Here is a 16,431-nt window from a genome sequence, read left to right as displayed (position 1 = left end):
AGATTTTGTTCAATTTTAATGACTACAATATAAAAGTGCTAAATCTTGACAGAGGAGGTTTTGAATACAGCAAAGTTTTGTACAGGCAAATTTTCTAGGAAATACACATTAGAGTTTTGAGGATAAATAAAAACTGGGAAAATGTAAAAATAAACATATCAGTCAACATTAACAGGTTAAGGATAAACTCGGAGCAGACTCTAGCAGATCTTAGAAATAGTTAAAGATGTGATGTATAGATCACTTAGAGTAGATGATTACTTTTCCTAAAGTCATTAAGTGCTTTTATTATAGTCACGAAATATGAATTGTTTCTATTAAATGCTTTCTAGATTTCAAATATTATATGTATTGCAAATAAATCACATGTAATTATATAGGCCAAGCACAGTATTTTTACCTTTATTATAGGAGGTTATGAATTACCTAGGCCCTCTCATCAGGGAAGATGCAACTGTTTGGTATTTAGAGATGATTTTAAAATTTCCCAGTCATTTTCCAAACATTAATTAATTTGCATAACTTCCAAGGGAACTAGGTAATGGTTTGCTATTTAACTACTGATTTTAATAAAGAACCAAGTCAGAAAGGTTAGATTTTTCTCAGGTCACGGTAGAGCACTAGATATGCAAAGATTATTCAATTCGAAGATTGATCTGATTCTGCATTAGTGAAATTTGCCATTGGGTTCCACAGTAGCACATCTTCTAGTTCATCAAGGTCATGGTGACCTTAAGGAAAAAGAAAGGGAAAGTTTCATCAAGACTCCAGGGAGAAAATCACTTTGAAAAATAATATTTACTGGCTGAGAAATGTCTGTGAACAAAGTTATTTTAGAACTCCACTGCCAGGATGTGGTACTTAAGGGAAACTATTAATATAAGTAACACCATCTTATGGACACCAAACCCTTTGGCGATGTTTGGAGAGGATGGTTTAAAATGACTACAAATAGGATTTTTTACAGGAAAGAGCAGACTGTTAATGCAGTCAGTTTCCTTCCAGGCAAGCGGGAAGAAGCAAGGGTAGAGCTCCGAGTTGTGCTGATGAGAGTGCGCATGCGCATTGTGCGATTGTGGCACTTAAGCATTGCTGGTGCTCCTTGGTCTCTTTTCCTCATCCTCAGCTCTCCTCCCGCTACTTCACTTCCAGATAGGAGTAACTGCCAGGAGCTCCTCCTAGCCAGGGAAGCTGAGATAATCATACAGTGTACTGTGATCCAGACATGGTGCAGACATAGACGAGGATGCTCAGTATCAAAAACAGAAGGGTCTCCAGTTGTCTGATCTCAGGGTCAGGGAGGCAAAGGTAAATCGAAGGAAGATAGAAAGATTCCACTTGAATAAAATTGTCAAACACTGTGAAGGTGTAAAATATAGATTTGGCAGTATCGGGGCTCACAGCATCGTTCATCTGGATTTTCTGAAAGCCTTTGACAAAGTACACCTGACAATGTGCTCTTGAAAGCTAAAGTAGCAGATCTGACAGTAAACACAATGTAAAGTGCGACATGAAGGAGATGGGGGAAGGCAGACGACGGTCAGCTTCTGTCAGGCTGTCAGCACTTTCATAACGCTGGTTTCTTTCATTCTTTACATGGCGTCAATCTCAACAATGTAAAAGCTGGACCCAAGGGCTAGGGCTGTGCTGAAAAGGCAGTGAGGGGGAGTGTGTGTGTAGGAGGCAGAGAAGGGTGACATCCTGGTGAGTTTACAGAAGTAAATCCTTCAGACAGGATCTCTGGATGGGAAACATCAGCCCCCTCTGCTGTCGGGTTCCCATGGTAAGGATAACCACTCCTGCATGTGCCCGGTTGGAAGAACAAGGTCAGTAACAACCTCAGCATTTACTGAGCACTTACTATATAACACTAACTTTAATACAGTAAGCATTAAATTTCATGAGCAATGGAAAATCTAAGAGCTATGAGAGCGCAGAAGAGGGAGTAATTAACTCTGCCTGCTGGTATTGCAGAAGGCTTTGCAATGACTCTCAACACTGGCTGTATATTAGCATTACTCAGGGAGCTTTTTAAAAATACTGCTGCCTGGGCCCCAACCCTGGGCAGTTAAACCAGAATAGCTGTGCTGGAGCCTGGGCCTCGGTATTTTTACAAAGCTCCCCAGGTGATTCTGATGTGCAGCCAAGGTTGAGATGTACTGCAGTAAGTGATATTTAAATTGCATCTTAAAAGAAGCATTGAATTATATCACGTGGAGAACAGGATGCAATTATAGGTAGAAAGAATGGTGGCAAGAAAGCAAAAGAGCACACAAATGCATGAACATTTCACTGAAGGTGAAGGTCTCTATGTGGCTCGAGTATATTGTGTGTATCAGGAGGATAAGGTGTGGATGAGACGGGAAAGGTAGATAAATGCAAATTAAAGAAACCATGTGAAAGTGCTGATTGCCTAACAGAAGCTGAACATCATCTGATTCCGGCTTATCTTTTATGTTGTGTTTGATACTTATACTGAACTGTGCTTTGTGGTTTGTATGCTGCTAATAAAAGAATCATACTATAAATAGAACAATGTCTCTCATATCTGGTACTTCTCATTACCATTTCCAAAACTGTAATTCAGAATTCTTATCACTTTATGTGGAAATCTTCCATAATAGCTTAAAATTTTTTTAATATTTAAAAAATACAGAAAAGCTTAAAGAAAAAAACAGCAATCATATTCCTGTCAGCCAGAATTAATCATTGTTAGTATCTTGGTATATTTGCTTCCAGGGATTTCAAATAGAAAAAATGTTCTATTTTATTATTCTGGTAACAATGATATATGCTCATTAAAAAGATTCCAAATAAAAACAGAGGTGAAAATTGAAGAAACCATATCAAATATCACTAGATGATTCATTATCCCTGATACCTTGGGATGATTTACTTATTATTTTAAAAAAATAGGATTTATATTACATTATTAAACTTAATTTGACATGAATTTAATAGGAAGGGGAAAGGCTGAATTAAACCCAACCAATTATTAAGCCTCAAATAAATATTTCTTTACCACATAATTCCTGTGAGTTAAAAAAGATTCTTCTGCATGGGTTGGCAAAGTTCTTCTTAAAGGGCCAGAGAGTAAATGTTTTGGGCTGTCTGGGGTCTATTTTTATAGCTGGAAAGTAGCATAAGCAATATGGAAACAAAGGGATGAAGCTGTGTTCCACTGAAATTTAATTTACAAAAACAGGCAGTCTGCCCTCAGGCAGTGATTTGTGGACTCCTGCTACATGTTCAATAAAGGTGATTATGAAAAAATATTTAGGTTATTTGTTTACCTATTTATGTAGATATATATATTTTTAACCACATGTTTTTATTTTGGATAATAAATCCTAGCTTCAGAAGATGAGAACATGAGAAGTTTCTTGCTACTTCCATCTCCTCTCCCTCACCTCCCAGTTTTGTATTGTATTCTTTTTACATTGTCCAGATTTATAATATTCATTCTGTTTTGAAACCATCATTGCTATGATTGTTTAGCATCAGTTCTACATGTGAATGGATCCAGTGATTATCAACAGTTCTTCTGGCATGGTTTCACTATGCTTGCATTATTTTGTGGATTTTTAGATTGCTTAGCTTTGGTTGTCAAGCAGTTCTTTCCAACAAGTGTTCATGGATATTTTGCTTCCCTGAGCCTTTACACTTGAATTGCACCTGGGGCCATCCTCTCTTCTCTCAAAACTGCACTGCCGTCTTCCACAATGAATATAATGAAATCTGATAGCAGCCTGATTTTTTTTTACCCCTTGTAGGTGATTTTTTTCCTTCTGCCTAGATGTCTGAAGCATTCTTCCTCTTTCAAGTTCAGGTGTTTAACTAGGAAATACCTTTATATTAAATATTCTAAATCAGACTTTCTTGGGATTCAGTGTTTTCCTTCATATTGCAGATTCAGTTCTTTTTTCACTTCTGGAACATCTTCTTACACTGCAGCACCAGGTACGTCCTCTCTTTCATTTGCTGGGTTCTCTTTGTGAGGGAAATCACGTGTCCTTAAATGTTGGCTCATCTTTATCTTTCATATTGTGGTTCCTAACTATTTGTTCTCTCCCAGCTCCTTTTAGAATAGAACATTGAGTTTTAGCTGAGCACATGGCTATCCAGTTAAAGACCACATTTTCCCAGTGTCCTCTGTGACTAAATGTTGCCAGTAAAACTGTGGCGTAAGTGATATGTATAACGTCTAGGGCATCCCTTAGAGTGCCTTCCCTGGACTATTTTTATCTTTCCTATGGACTGAAACACGGGTATGGAAAGGAGCCAGCTTCAACCACTGAAATGAGAATTTCCTATAACCACAGGGATGAGGAGGTGATGGAGCATCAGGACAGAAGGAACTGTATCTTGGATGACCTCCTGGAGGAGATCCTGCCAGCCTTGGATGTCTCATCTGTGGATTGTTTTGTGAGTGAGAAAGAAACTAATTTATATAAGGCATTATTTCTTTGGATTTCTTTGTTACAGCAGCTTAGCTGGTAACAAACTAATATGCATATCTATTAACTTCAAATTAATTTCCTTTATCAGATGAGAGTGCATGTACTGTGCTTACAGTTTTTTCTCCCTGTCAATATTTCAGTATTCAGCAGTGTCTGTTCTGTTCTTTCTATTTATAGTGTATTTATTAGTTCCATAAAGTATTTTGGTATTCGATTTATTTCCTTATGTCTGCAACCTCTTTTTTTAATCTCATTCTGCTATGTTATCATCACATGGTTGAGCTCTAGTTTTATTTATGTCCCTATCAACTGTGCTATAATGTGAAGAAATGGTGAGAAAATTCCTCCTCACAAAATTCCTTGAGTTATGTTTTCCTTAAATTAGGCTTTGTCTTTTGAAGCCCAGGATTCTCCCTCCCTCCCCACTTTCCTTTCTTTTGTTAGCTGTTGGTGAAATACTGACATATATATAACAGATCGGTAGTGACCATATCCTTTCTTTTCACCTTGCACATATTTGCGCAGCTGTGTCCAGGCATTCTACTTGCTCTAATACAGTATCTTGTCCCCCATTTTCTGGCACTAGTGTGACTTCACTTTCACTTTTCACTGTCATGCATTGGAGAAGGAAATGGCAACCCACTCCAGTGTTCTTGCCTGGAGAATCCCAGGGACGGGGGAGCCTGGTGGGCTGCCGTCTATGGGGTCGCACAGAGTCGGACACGACTGAAGTGACTTAGCAGCAGCAGTATGGTTTCTATCCTAGCAACATGTGCTAACTGGGTATTCTGGGTTTTTCCACCTTTCTATTACCTGAAGGCTTCTCTCCAGATTTTGTAGTATTTCTGAGGATCTCAATATTTTGAGGATTCTCAAAATACCAGTAGTATTTCTAAGGGCTGAGGCGGGGTGAGGCAAGGAGCTATGGGGCACCCTCTACTTTGCTCCAGAATCTCCTGCTTAGTGAATTTAAGAAATTATGTACAACCTTCATGACCATATTCAGCAACCCTGGCCCAACCCTAATCCTCATCTGATGGATGGGGAAACTAAAAATCAGAAAGGGAAAATACTTGGAACACGTGTATAATCTGCCTTGTAGTTCAGAGGCACAACTGAAATGCAAGTCACCCTCATGCCCCAGTGCTTCATGCTGTATTTTCTTGATTCCTGAGTTCCTGAACCTTTAAGCAAACACATCTCAGGTTGTCAGTTCCTAGTAAAGTCCTACCACTTTGTGCCCTATCTCACTCCTTTCCAAGTACCATCTAATTTAGAGATAGCAGGAGTCTCACCTTCTCTCAGACTAAGTGAAACAGGAGGGGAGAGGGCAAGGCACATTTAAAAGAATGACATAGATATAGGACATGCCAAGAAATGGTTAGAACCAAGTAGGTCCAAGATGGCCAAAGATTCGACTTCCGGTGGGCCTTGACCTTCATTATACACTTGTTGTAATACACTAGCATGCTAAAGAACGTACCCACCAGCACCATGGCAGTTCTGAGGCTAACCATGGTTGTGGTTCAATTGCTCAGTCGTGTCTTACTCTTCGATACCCCATGGACTGCAGCATGCCAGGCTTCTCTGTCACTGTCTCCAAGAGTTTGCTCAAACTCATGTCCACTGAATCGGTGATGCCATCCAACCATCTCATCCTCTGTCATCCACTTCTCCTCTTCCCTTCAATCTTTCCCAGCATCAGGGTCTTTTCCAATGAGTCGTCTTTTCAGTGGCCAAAGTATCAGAGTTTCATCATCAGTCCTTCCAATGAATATTCAGGGTTTGATTTCCTTTAGGATGGACTGGTTTGATCTCCTTGCTGACCAAGGGACTCTCAAGAGTCTTCTCCAGCACCACTTGGATGGCATCAATTCTTCAGCACTCAGTCTTATTTATGGTCCAACTCTCACATTCATACATGACTACTGGGAAAACCATAGCTTTGACTATATGGACCTTTGTCAGCAAAATGATGTCTCTGCTTTTTAATACACTGTGTAGGTTTGTAATAGTTTTTCTTCCAAGGAGCAAGCATCTGTTAATTTCATGGCTGCAGTCACTGTCCACAGTGATTTTGGAGCCCGAGAAAATAAGGTCTGTTACTGTTTCCACTGTTTCCCCATCTATTTGCTAGGAAGTGATGGGATCAAATGCCACAATCTTAGTTTTTTGAATGTTGAGTTTTAAGCCAGCTTTTTCACACTCCTCTTTCACCTTCATCAAGAAGCTCTTTGGTTCTTCTTTGTTTTCTGCCATTAGGTGGTATCATCTGCATATCTGGGGTTATTGATATTTCTCCCAGCAATCTTGGTTCTAACTTGTGCTTCATCCAGCCTGGCATTTTGCATGACATACTCTGCATATATGTTAAATAAACAGGGTGATAATATACAGCCTTGATGTACTCCTTTCCCAATTTTGAACCAGTCCATTATTCCATGTCTGGTTCTAACTGTGGCTTCTTGACCTGCATACAGGTTTCTCAGAAGGCAAGTAAGGTGGTCTGGTATTCCCCTATCTTTAACAATTTTCCAGTTTGTCGTGATCCACACAGTCAAAGGCTTTAGTGTAGTCGATGAAGCAGAAGTAGATGTTTTTCTGGAATTCTCTTGCTTTTTCTGTGATCCAGTGGATGTGAATCTAACCAGAAAGGCCCAAAGTGGGCATGGCCAAATTCCGAGAAATCTCCACCCCTTTCCTGAAATAATGGGAGTAATCCTTCCACTCATGAGCCTAGGAAATTATCCATCCCATAAAAACCAACCAGGCCACACTTTGAGGCTCTCTCACCTTCTGAGATGGCCCACACTCGGTCTGTGGAGTGTGTTTCTCTCTAGATAAGTCCACTTCTTACCTATCACTTTGTCTCTCACTGAATTCTTTCCCAATGAGACATCAAGAACCTGAAATTCACTGGGAACATAAGGATTACCAGTATTCTTGGAACTAGTAGAAAAACTCTCTGGAGAAGCTTCTGTAGCACAAAAGCAAGAATCCTGAGTTTGAGAACTGTATTTGCGTCCCAGCTTTGCCATTTACTTAGCAATGTACAGGGTAGGCATAAGTCATTTACTATCTCTGAGTCTCAGTTTTATCTTCTGTAAAATAGGAATATTCTTATCTACAGAGCAGCTGAATTTTATGTAAAGGATCTATTCCTGGAGACATTTTATAATTGTAAACTCACATAGTTCAAAACAACTAGACAAAGAATGGCAAGTATGGCAAAGACGTCTGCTGAACCATCGATGTACTGATCAGCCAGAAACTGCATTTCCCAGGCCCTCTTGTAGCTTCCCATGTCTTTGTGGCAAGTTCTGGCTGGCAGTATAGAAACTGCAGTGATTCTCCTGGTAGGACTACAGAAAGACGGTGGGAGAGTCACAGTCATCTTAGATCACAAGATAGAAAATTGCCTGTTCAGTAGGACAGAGCCGTAAAATGGAAAGTGTGTGGTACCTGGCATTGTAGAGCTGCTGTGTCAGCCAACACTGCTCTGCTGAAACTGTGACACCAAAAAGCATTAACTAGTGTTGCATCTGTTATTTGTATTATCCTGAATTACACAAGGTATTTTTATCTACTCAAGTGGTACCTCCCTTAAGCTTAAATAGATCTTAAATTTGCTCAGATTGATCCAGCTTTGTAAGAAAATGAAATTTTTTTTTAACTTGGGGAGATTTGAATCATTTCAAATTTTGTGTATAAAGCCAGAATTTATTATTTTACATCATGGTATTTCAAGTTCATATAATTCAATTTCACATAAAAATCAGCATAACTGGACTTCCATAAGGTCATTGTGAGGGATTAACATGTTAATATATGGAAATACACATGATAAACTTTTCTTGATACCAGAAATTGGGTTTCATTTTTGTTTCACATAAACATTTTATTGAAGTGTGATATTATTTAAAGGCACAAATCATAAAGTCGTCAATTGATAAATTTTTACAAAGTGAACTCTGTAGGTAACCAGCCTTCAGAAAAAGAGGTATAACATTGCAAGCACCCAAGGGACTTCACTCAGGTTCCCTCCCAGTTGCTTCCATAACCCAAAGGTAACCACTATTCTGAATTCCATTACCACCTATAAGTTTTCTGTTTTTGGACTTAAATGGATTGTTACAGTATGTATTCTTTTGTATCTGACTTTTTTCTTTTAAAATTGGTGTAAGATTTACCCATATTTTTATATATAGCAGTGTGTTCACACCATAGTATTGATTTTGAATTATATTAAAAATTATAGCTATAACCAGTAAGACTTGAGCCTCCAAACCTCCCACTTTTTGCATTGTTTATGAGATTTCTTCTGGAACGCTGTCTCTCCCTCTTTCTCTCTCTCAGCTCTGGCTACTATCACTCTTTAACTACTGCCTTAAAGGTAATATCCTCTAGGAAATCACCTCTGATCTCTTCTTCCTCTGAGTTAATATAGCTTTTCTTTGTACTTTGCTTATTTCATTTACAAATATATTTTAGGTATTCGTGTAGCCCCTGAAGGCGTTACATAATTCAGAATTCATCTAAATCTGTCTTTTAATCTCACTTGAAGAAATAGAACAAAAAAGTTTTTTAAAATAGAATCACTTAAGACATTGGAAAGCAGCAATTAACATAATCACATTAATAGAAAATATTTTCCTTTCAGATAAAGATAGTACAATAGTGAGACTGAAAAATGGGCTAGTCACCATTGTGGTAATGATAGCTTATAACAGACTAATCCTCCTGAACATAACAATTATAAATTCTGGATAAAATATTAAAAAGGGAAAAACTATTTGAAGGTACACAGGTAAATTGAAAAAGGCAGAAGCTAGAAGGGAGTTGATGAGGAAATAAGGAAACTATTGGCAGAGATCAAATTGCCAACATCCACTGGATCATCAAAAAAGTAAGAGAGTTGCAGAAAAACATCTACTTCTGCTTTATTGACTATGCCAAAGCCTTTGACTGTGTGGATTACAACAAACTATGGAAAATTCTTAAAGAGATGGGAATACCAGACCACCTGACCTGCCACCTGAGAAATATGTATGCAGGTCAAGAAGCAACAGTTAGAACTGGACATGGAACAACAGACTGGTTCCAAATTGGGAAAGGAGAATGTCAAGGCTGCTTATTTAAATTATATGCAGAGTACATCATGCGAAATGCTGCACTGGATGAAGCACAAACTGGAATCAAGATTGCTGGGAGAAATATCAATAACCTCAGATATGCTGATGACACCACCCTTATGGCAGAAAATGAAGAACTAAAGAGCCTCTTGATGAAAGTGAAAGAGAGTGAAAAAGTTGGCTTAAAACTCAATTCAGAAAACTAAGATCATGGCATACGGTCCAATCACTTCACAGCAAATAGATGGGGAAACAATGGAAACTTTAAAAGTGAGGAACTTTATACTGGGGGGCTCCAAAATCACTGTAGATGGTGACTGCAGCCATGAAATTAAAAGATGCTTGTTCCTTGGAAGGAAAGCTATGACCAACCTAGACAGCATATTAAAAAGCAGAGACATTACTTTGTCAACAGAGGTCTGTCTACTCAAAGCTATGGTTTTTCCAGTAGTCATGTATGGATGTTACAGTTGGACTATAAAGAAAGCTGAATGCCAAAGAATTGATGCTTTTGAACTGTGATGTTGGAAAAGACTCTTGAGAGTCCCTTGGACTGCAAGGAGATCCAACCAGTGCATCCTAAAGGAAATCAGTCCTGAATATTCATTGGAAGGACTGATGTTGAAGCTCAAACTCCAATACTTTGGCCACCTGATGCGACGAGCTGACTCACTGGAAAGAGATCCTGGTGCTGGCAAAGACTAAAGGCAGAAGGAGAAGGGGCCGACAGAGGATGAGATGCTTGGATGGCATCACCGACTCAATGGGCATGAGTTTGAATAAACTCCAGGAGTTGGTGATGGACAGGGAGGCCTGGCATGCTGCAGTCCATGGGGTCGCAAAGAGTCGGACACGACTGAGCGACTGAACTGAACTGAACTGATATTATGAAAAATTTTTTCTACTCTGTGGCTTGGCATTTCATTATCTTATTGGTGTCTTTGTTTTTAAATAAAATTTTAAATTTATTAATTAAAAAAATTTTTTTTGGCTCTGCTAAGTCTTTTCTGCCGTGTGAGGGCTTTCTTTAGTTGCAGTACACTGGCCTCTCATTGTGGTGGCTTCTTTTGAGGCAGAGCAAAGGTTCTGGAAGGCACGGGCTTTAGTAGTTGTGGACACAGGCTCAATAGTTGTGGCACATGGGCTTAGTTGCCCTGCAGTATGTGGAATCTTCCCAGATTAGGGATCAAACTGGTGTCCTTTGTCTTGGCAGGTGGATTCTTTACCACTGGACCACCAGGAAAGTCCTATTTTTAACTAAACTTTTGATTTTGAGATAATTGTAGATTCACATGCCAATTGTAAGTAATAATATAGGCAGATCCTTTGCATTCTTAACTCAGTTTTTCCCAGAATAGCATATTGCCAAACTACAGTACAATATGACAACTGAAATATTGATGCAGCTAAGATATAGAACATTTCGTCTAGCTCATGGATTCCTCGTGTTATCCACTAAGAGCCACAGGCACGCCCCTCCCACCCCCATTCCTTTAAACCCTGGCAACAACTAATCTGTTCTCTATTTCTGGAATTTTGTCATTTCAAATACGTTAGATAAATGGACTCTTACAGCATGTAACCTTTTGGAATTGTTTTTTTCACTCAACATGATTCTTTGAAGATTTAATCCAGGTTGTTGCTTTTATCAGTAGTTTATTCCTTTTTGTTGCTGACTAGTAACCCACAGGATGAGACTACCACAACTGTTAAACCATTCACCTGTTAAAGGATGTTTGGGTTGTTTCCAGCTTTTGGTGACTATGAATAAAGTTGCTGTAAACCTTTGTGTACAGCTTTTTATATGAACCTGCATTGTCATTTCTTTAGGACAAATTCTCAGGAGCATAATTGCTGGATCTCATGGTAGTTGCATGCTTATTTCCTCCACATAAATTTAGAGCTATATCAGACAGTGTTATGATTTTTATTTCAAACATCAAATATAATCTAGAAAACTCAAGAAGAAAAAGTAAGTCTATTGTTTTTACCCATATTTTCTTTACTGTGTTTTCTTCTTTTCAGATGTTCCAAAATTCTTTCTTTTATCATTTTTAATCTATTTAGAATATTTTGTATAGCCATTGTTTAGGGTCGGAATAAACAATATTTCTCTATAAAGAGCAATATTGCATAGGAACCTGGAATGTTAGGTCCTTGAATCAAGGCAAATTGGAAGTGGTCGAACAGGAGATGGCAAGAGTGAACATCAACATTCTAGGAATCAGCAAACTAAAATGGGCTGGAATGGGTGAATTTAACTCAGATGACCATTACATCTACTACTGTGGGCAAGAATCCCTTAGAAGAAATGGAGTAGCCATCATATTCAACAAAAGAGTCTGAAATGCAACACTTGGCTGGAGTCTTAAAAACGACACAATGATCTCTGTTCATTTCTAAGGCTAACCATTCAATATCACAGTAATCCAAGTCTATGCCCCGACCAGTAATACTGAAGAAGCTGAAGTTGAATGGTTCTATGAAGACCTACAAGATCTTCTAGAACTAACACCCAAAAAAGATGTCCTTTTCATTATAGGGGACTACAACGCAAAAGTAGGGAGTCAAGAAATATCTGGAGTAACAGGCAAAATTGGCCTTGAAGTATAAAACGAAGTAGGGCAAAGGCTAATAGAGTTTTACCAAGAGAACGCACTGGTCATAGCAAACACCGTCTTCCAACAACATATGAGAAGACTCTACACATGGACATCACCAGATGGTCAATACTGAAATCAGATTGATTATATTCTTTGCAGCCAAAGATAGAGAAGTTCTATACAGTCAGCAAAAACAAGACTGGGACCTGACTATGGCACAGACCATGAACTCCTTATTGACAAATTCAGACTTAAATTGAAGAAAGTAGGGAAAATCACTAGACCATTCAGGTATGACCTAAATCAGATCCCTTATGATTATACAATAGAAGTGACAAATAGATTCAAGGGAATTTTAGACAGAGTGCCTGATTAACTATGGACAGAGAGGTTTGTGACATTGTACAGGAGACAGGGAGCAAGACCATCCCCATGAAAAAGAAATGCAAAAGGGCAAAATGGTTGTCTGAGGAGACCTTACAAATAGCTGTGAAAAGAAGAGAAGCGAAAAGCAAAGGAGAAAAGGAAAGATATAAGCATCTGAATGCAGAGCTCCAAAGAATAGCAAGGAGAGATAAGAAAGGCTTCCCCAGTGATCAATGCAGAGAAATAGAGGAAAAGAATAGAATGGGAAAGTCTAGAGATCTCTTCAAGAAAATTAGAGATACCAAGGGGACATTTCATGCAAAGATGGACACAATAAAGGATAGAAATGGTATCTAGAAGGATAGAAATGCTTCTTCTAACAGAAGCAGAAGATATTAAGAAGAGGTGGCAAGAATACCAGAACTATCCAAAAAAAATCTTCACGACCCAGATAATCATGATGATGTGAAATCTAACCTAGAGCCAGACATCCCTGAATGTGAAGTCAAGTGGGCCTTAGGAAGCATCACTACGAACAAAGCTAGTGGAGGTGATGGATTTGCAGTTGAGCTATTTCAAATCCTACAAGATGATGCTGTAAAAGTGCTGCACTCAATATGCCAGCAAATTTGGAAAACTCAGCAGTGGCCACAGGACTGGAAAAGGTCAGTTTTCATTCCAATCCCAAAGAAAGGCAATGCCAAAGAATGCTCAAACTACCACACAATTGCACTCATCTCACATGCTAGTAAAGTAATGCTTAAAATTCTCCAAGCCAGGCTTCAACAATATGTGAACCATGAACTTCCAGATCAAGCTGGTTTTAAAAAAGGCAGAGGAACCAGAGATCAAATTGCCAACATCTCTTGAATCATCAAAAAAGCAAGAGAGTTCCAGAAAAATATCTACTTATGTTTTAATGACTATGTCAAAGCCTTTGTGTGGACCCCAACAAACTCTGGAAAATTCTGAAAGAGATGGGAATACCAGACTGCCTGACCTGCCTCTTGAGAAATCTGTATGCAGGTCAGGAAGCAAGAGTTAGAACTGGACATAGAACAACAGACTGGTTCCAAACAGGGAAAGGAGAATGTCAAGGCTGTATATTGTCACCCTGCTTATTTAACTTATATGCAGAGTACATCATGAGAAATGCTGGGCTGGATGAAGCACAGCTAGAATCAAGATTGCCAGGAGAAATATCAGTAACTTCAGATATGTAGATGACACCACCCTTATGGCAGAAAGTGAAGAAGAACTGAAGAGCCTCTTGATGAAAGTGAAAGAGGAGAGTGAAAAAGCTGGCTTAAAACTCAACATTCAGAAAACTAAGATCATGGTATCTAGTTCTTTCACTTCATGGCAAATGAATGGAGAAATAGTAGAAACAGTGACAGACTTTATTTTGGGGGCCTCCAAAGTCATTCAGATGGTCACTGCACCCATGAAATTAAAAGACACTTACTCCTTGGAAGAAAAGTTATGACCACCCTAGACAGCATATTAAAAAGCAGAGACATTAGTTTGCCGACAAAAGTCTGACTAGTCAAAGGTATGGTTTTTCTAGTAGTCACATATGGATGTGAGAGTTGGATTGTAAAGAAAGCTGAGCACCCAAGAATTCCAGAAAGAAAAACACCAATACAGTATACTAACGCATATATATGGAATTTAGAAAGATGGTAACAATAACCCTGTGTACGAGACAGCAAAAGAGACACTGATGTATAGATCAATCTTATGGACTCTGTGGGAGAGGGAGAGGGTGGGGAGATTTGGGAGAATGGCATTGAAACATGTAAAATATCATGTATGAAACGAGTGGCCGGTCCAGGTTCAATGCACTATACTGGATGCTTGGGGCTGGTGCACTGGGACAGCCCAGAGGGAGGGTATGGGGAGGGAGGAAGGAGGAGGGTTCAGGATGGGGAACACAGGTATACCTGTGGCAGATTCATTTCGATATTTGGTAAAACTAATACAATATTGTAAAGTTTAAAAATAAAATAAAATTTAAAAAAATAAACAAACAAAAAAAAAGAATTGATACTTTTGAATTGTTATGCTGGGGAAGAGTCTTGAGAGTCCCTTGGACTGCAAGGAGATCCAACCAGTACCTCCTAAAGGAAATCAGTCCAGAATATTCATTGGAAGGACTGATGCTGAAGCTAAAACTCCAATACTTTGGCCACCTGATGTGAAGAACTGACTCACTAGAAAAGACCCTGATGCTGGGAAAGATTGAAGGTGGGAGGAGAAGCGGCAGACAGAGGAGGAGATGGTTGGATGGCATCACCAACTCAATGGACATGAGTCTAAGTAAGCTCCAGGAGTTGGTGATGGACAGGGAGGACTGGCATGCTGCAGTCTATGGGGTCTCAAAGAGTCAGAAACGACTGAGCTATTGAACTGAACTGAACATTTGAGATTTATGTATGTGATTCAAAAGTACTTCTCAGTCGATAAGATGCAAAGTGACTATAATTTAAGAAGAAAGGCACAGTTTCACTTGCTAAAGAAGTAAAAGGATGGACTTTAAGGGTATCATAAAGGCTGAAAATGAAGGGGAATCCCCAAAAGGAGAAGGTTACATGGCAGGGATTCAAAATTGGCAAATAAATAACATGCAAATACTTGGATGACCCTTGAGCTACACATATATGGAAGTGATTCTAAGAATCCCAGCAAAGATACAATAGTTAGCAATTTGAAAAGCTAAGCACTGAGAAAACTGAGCAGAGATTTCAGCTTCTACCCACGCAGGCCAGCATTTGGAATTTGAGTCTCACCAAATTAATTGCCTGCTTGAGTAAGAATTAACACATGGTGATGGAATTCACAGTTTGTGTAACACATTTATAATGTCCTTAATGATAAAATGGTACTGTATTTGCTAAGAAATAGAGGAAAATATTATCCATGCAAGAGAAATTGTCATCAATAGAAACAGACCCTGGAAGTGATTAACCAGTTTACAGCACAGATTGTGGTGATGGTTCACCACACCCATCAAGTTGTATACACTAAATATGTACAGATTTTTTATGTCAATCATACCTTAATACATTAGTTTTTTACAATAGAAAGATGTCAAGATAATCCAGAGCATAGACTTAGCAAAAAAGAACTTTAAAGCTGTTATACATATTTTTTAATAGTTAAAAGAAAACTGTTATCATAATTAATTAACAAATGGAAAATCTTGGTTGAAAAATGAAAACTATAAAAAAAGAACTAAATGGAAATTTTAGAACTGAAAAGTAAAATGTCTGGGATAACAGGTTCATTGGATAGGCTTGATGGCAGATTGAAGGGAGCGTAAGAAGCAAGAGAGATTAATAAATGTTATTTAATCTCAACAGCAAAAAGAAAAAAATAATAAGAAAAAGAATAGATCCTCTGTGACCCATGAAATTTCATGTTGTATATTTTATATGTAACTGAAATCCCAGAAAGAGGAGAAAGAGAAACGTGGAGACAAAGTTAAAGAAATAATGGCCAAAATGTTCCCCAATTTTCTGGAAAACATAAACTTACAGATCCTAGAAGCTCAATGAATCTGAAGGAGGATAAAGACAAAGAAAGTCACACATGGACATATCATGATCAAATCCCTGGAAGACAAAGACCGAGGAAACTTGAAAGTAGACAGGAAAGAAAAAAAAATTATATACAGGGAATCAGTGATCCAGATGATGGCTAACTTCTCATCAGAAACAATGGAACTTAAAAATGTTAATATTAAAAACCCAAAACCTGGCAACTCAAAACTCTCTATAAAGGGAAATACTTTTTTTTTTTTTTTTTATAAAAGCAGACAGCATTACAGTAAGTCTTACATAAGCGGTATGAGTTATAAGAAACACTTAA

The 16,431-nt window shown here is 38.4% G+C and overlaps 1 protein-coding gene across 1 annotated transcript in view; it reads right to left on the bottom strand.

Moving 5' to 3' along the window:
* The window catches only part of IQCH (IQ motif containing H), a 236,982-nt gene that overhangs the window by 162,927 nt on the left and 57,624 nt on the right, over nt 1-16,431 (bottom strand).

The sequence above is a fragment of the Bos indicus genome, chromosome 10 (genome assembly GCF_029378745.1).
Source record: "Bos indicus isolate NIAB-ARS_2022 breed Sahiwal x Tharparkar chromosome 10, NIAB-ARS_B.indTharparkar_mat_pri_1.0, whole genome shotgun sequence".
Taxonomy (NCBI): Eukaryota; Metazoa; Chordata; class Mammalia; order Artiodactyla; family Bovidae; genus Bos; species Bos indicus.
The sequence above is the reverse complement of the archived record's forward strand: the minus strand, read 5'-3'. Positions and strand labels throughout refer to the sequence as shown.